Source organism: Ictidomys tridecemlineatus, chromosome 2 (assembly GCF_052094955.1).
Source record: "Ictidomys tridecemlineatus isolate mIctTri1 chromosome 2, mIctTri1.hap1, whole genome shotgun sequence".
In the NCBI taxonomy this organism is placed as follows: domain Eukaryota; kingdom Metazoa; phylum Chordata; class Mammalia; order Rodentia; family Sciuridae; genus Ictidomys; species Ictidomys tridecemlineatus.
The window spans coordinates 141,479,546-141,483,827 of record NC_135478.1 but is presented as its reverse complement, the minus strand read 5'-3'; the positions used below and the strand labels follow the sequence as shown (position 1 = coordinate 141,483,827).

Sequence of the window (4,282 nt, the reverse complement as noted above, 5' to 3'; positions counted from 1 at the left end):
ACCAGACACAAAGTGACAAATACTATATGGTCCCATTTTTATGAAGTACTTAGAGTAGACAAAAATCATAAAGGCAGAAACTAGGAAGGTGACTTCCCAGGGCTAAGGGGAGGTGAAATGGGGGTGGAGGTTCTTCTCTAATGAGTAGAGTCTCAGTTTCCCAAGAAGAGAGGGTTATGGAGATGGATGATGGAGTGACTTACTATGTAGTCTACTTACTACAACTGGATTATACACTTAAAGCTGGTTAAGAGTCTAAGTTTTATGTTATGTGCATTTTGCTGTAATAAAAACATTTTTTTAATTGGTTAAAGAAAAAACAGATGCCTCAGTCACTACTGGAAGGCCACCCAATGCATATTGCCTGGTCGACAAGGCTGCCTTAAGGTATCCACAAATCACAGCCTGGTGCATGCTACCATATTAGCAAGGTGGAATAAAAAGAGTTAGTCATTAGGCATCTCCTCTCCTAGAAAGACCTAGAAATTGGAATTTATAATACTACATGATGGGCCACTCATGTCTAATCACTGATTAATTGCAGTGTCAACTTTTTTCAAAAGAAACTACAGAAAAAAACAGAGTTAAAGTTAACTTCTTTGACTAAGTAAAATAAACTTCAGCCAGAGAGAATAAATTCCATATGATAAAAACAACTTTGCCAAAGTTTGACACAGTGGGAAAGCAGAAGTGTCAGTAACCCATGAGACATCACAGGCATCTCAGAAAAAAAAAATAAAGCTGAGAGAAAAAAAAGAGAGAGAATAAAACCATGTGGGTGTTTGGAAAAGTAATACAGCAACTGAAAAATCCTTGCTATCAGAGTCAATTAAAGAAACGGTTAATACACACACACACACACACACACACACACGAATCCCAAGACATCTATCAGATGGAAAGAATCAAGAAGCTGAATCAATATTATTTTCACTCACATCAAAATTCTACTTTCTCTTAGGAAAAAGGGGACAGAAAGGGAGGAAACAGAACAAATGACAAGCAAATAGGTTTGAAAGGCAAAATGTTTCCTGCTTGTGCATTTCCTGGTTCCTGTCCTGGGATGTTCACCCACCTCTGAAGCATAAAGAAAGCATCAATGGGCATGTCCAACTTTTCTCTTTGCTTTTGCCTTGTGGGCAGTGATGAAGTCATGAGGGCTCCACTCTCCTGACCAGCTGGCTTTTTTTTTTAATATTTAAGATAAGCAATTATTTTATTTCCTTAGCCTGACAGTGGTGACTTCATTATACAAGAACCAGTAGCTGGCAGAACAGATACACAGATTTCCCCCAACAGGAAGAATCCCTATCATCAGCAGAGATGACCTGAAATGTCATGTCTGAGTGCAATTCCTGCTCCCTACCCCCACCCCACAAAATCCCTCAGTGAAAAAAGACAACAATAAAATCCCCACGAATTACTAAGTCATCCCTCTAGAACTTTTCTAATTAGCAGCTGCAGTGGATGAAAATTGAAGGAGGGAAGCAGCTGGCCATCACATAGCATTCCTGTGCCTGAGAGGCTGAAGGGACAGCAGCAGGGCACCAAGAATTCTGGATGAGTGGGAGGTGAAGATAATCTATCTCTCCTCAGTCTGCCCCCTCAATATGGAAGACACCTCTGTCCTAGTACATGGAAAATGCGAATGATATAGTAAAGGACTGGCTTTAGCTTGTAACTAGAAATGCCTGAGGCTCATGAAATTGCAAGATAGGTGTGGGATAAGGGGTACCAGAGAAAGAACAGGTTAGTCAGAGATGCTCGATGCTCATTCAATTCCACTTTAAAGCCATCAAAGCTACTTTGTAATCATAAGCACTTCATGCCTGCCCTGTATTCTCCAAAGGTAAGAGAGTTCCATGTAAATGTCTGTGTGTGGGTGTGTATTACCACCACCAAGATGATACTGTGACACTTGTGTGTGAGAATAGGATGAGGGTGTGGGGTGCAGGCAGAAAGATGGGAGCAATCAGGGGCTACAAAGCTTCCATTAGAGTGGATGTCTTTGGGTCCCCAGGTATGGTCTACTACCACAGGTCCTAAAGCATTCCTGTTTCCTTTTCCCTACCCGTCTTGTGTAAATGTCAAAAAAAAAAAAAAAATGGAGTTTCTGCCCAAAGAGAAGGGAGCTGTTGCTGGACTACATTCATTTCGAGCCTCAGCCTGCCCACCTCCTGACCCTCCTATGAAATTGCACAAAAATTAATTCTCAGCACTGCTGTGATATTATGTCATCCCCATTCCTCTACCAACCTCAATCCAACAGCTCTGCCCTGACTTACTTTCTCCTTGGAACCAAGAAACAGCAAAAACCACCAACTGAGCATGTGAAAATATGATGACAGTGTGTGCCGGGGTGGGAGCTCTTCCTCTCTTCCCCCCAAGCTCCACTGGCACCCTCAAGTCCAGGTGCTCCTGGGCTTCAGCACTCACTTCCCATAGATACTCTCATCACTGTAGGCCACATATGCAAAATAGTCTTCCTCATTGTTCTCCTAGGACAGCTGGCCCATGGTGGCACTAGTAGGAGGGATAGTGTTGTTGATGAATAAGGCACCCTCAGGTCTCCTGTGGATCTGCTTCCAGATTAAGAAGTAGAACTAGCCAACAGCGAGATAAGAGGGCACCAGGTACTTTCTCTTGCTCAGGTGAGCCCCTCTGGCTTTCAGAGCCTTCTCCGCAATGACAGAGACCCTGTCTGGATATTTCTTCTGGATCTTTTCTCCTTCCTTTTTCTGATACTCAAAAAGATGATCCTCCTTATAGTGGAAGTTCATGATGCACCATAGGATCTTTTTCTTTTTTCTTCCTTTTTTTTTTTTTTTTTTGTACCAGGGATTGAACTCAAGGGCACTCAACCACTGAGCCACATCCCCAACCCTATTTTGTATTTTATTTAGAGACAGGGTCTCACTGAGTTGCTTAGTGCCTCTTTTTTGCTGAGGCTGGCTTTGAACAGGAGCTCCTCCTGCCTCAGCCTCAGGAGCGGCTGGGATTACAGGCTTGGACCCCCCCCTGCCTGGTGGACCACAGGATTTCTAAGATCCCAGGATGGGGTCTGCCTCCCTCACTGGTGATTGTGTCTGTCATGTCTTGCTACCTCTACCGAGGTCAGTGTTATCCAAATCTCTCCACTAACTCGGCCCCTGTTTGCATCACTATCTGGCCCAGTGTTTGTTAAGGGATCCCCTTCCAGTTTGGTAAAAGAGGTTAAGGGAACATTCTAGGCCTTTTGGCCTGCTGCTCTCCGCCAGGTGAGGAGACAGCAACAAGGCACCAGAGTGGAAGCCAAGACCAAACCTTTATCAGACACCAAGTCTGCTGGTGCTTTGATCTTGGACTTCCAGACCTCCAGAACTGAGAGAAGTAAATTTCCCTTATTTATAAATCACCTACTCGAGGGTATGTTGTTAAAGCATCAGGAACAGACTGAGACACTCTTAAAACTCAGTGTATGGTGCAGAGTACAAATCATGAAAATGCATTTGGAAGTCAGATTCAGACCTTGTCCATTCTCCTGGAGGTTTGACTTACTCATCTGTTGTATGCCATGAGGTGTCTGTAAACTTACTTTGTTGTTAACTCTTACAGCTGGGAATTTTTAAGTTACTATTATTTTCAATAATTCTGTTACAAGGATGACTATAGGCATTATGTGGACCAAAGGGTTACCTCATTTTTCTACAGCCTACAAAATATTAAAGAGAAAGCTTTACATTGAGAAACAAGACATAGGTTTCTAATCCTTTTCAGAATTATATGGCTCACTGGAAGCTAAAAATATCATGTCCTGAGTGAAATTATATGTTTATGAACCTATATATAAAACCACATATTCAGGAGAGAGTCAAATGCTCTTTTTCTCGAAATAATTTATTTCATTATTACCATTATTACTTGCAAGTATAAAAAGTTGAGAGATATAAGATGGATACTGCACCAAACCTACATGTGTCATTAAAAATATATTTTTATTTTACAAACAATTATACAACCCTAATTATATATAAAGAATATTTTTAAAGCTCTATAAATATTAACTTACTTAATATTCATTTCTATAAGGTCAAATATTCCTAGTTACATATGAGAAAATGGGCAGAAGTCAAGTAATTCTCTCAAAGTCACACTATTAGCAAATGGTAGGGTTAAAATTCAGACTAAGATACTTCACTCCAAAGTTTCTGTTCTTACTATTACATTATGCTGCATCATTGAACATAAACTAATATTTTAAAGTTTCTTGACATCATATAAACTGGAAACTGAAATCACTAGT

The 4,282-nt window shown here is 41.0% G+C and overlaps 1 pseudogene; it reads right to left on the bottom strand.

Annotated features, from left to right (window-relative positions):
- Window positions 1-2,432: 2,432 nt before the first annotated feature.
- On the bottom strand, window positions 2,433-2,780 carry LOC101969642 (gamma-aminobutyric acid receptor-associated protein-like 1 pseudogene; annotated as a pseudogene).
- Between the last annotated feature and the right edge of the window lie 1,502 nt (window positions 2,781-4,282).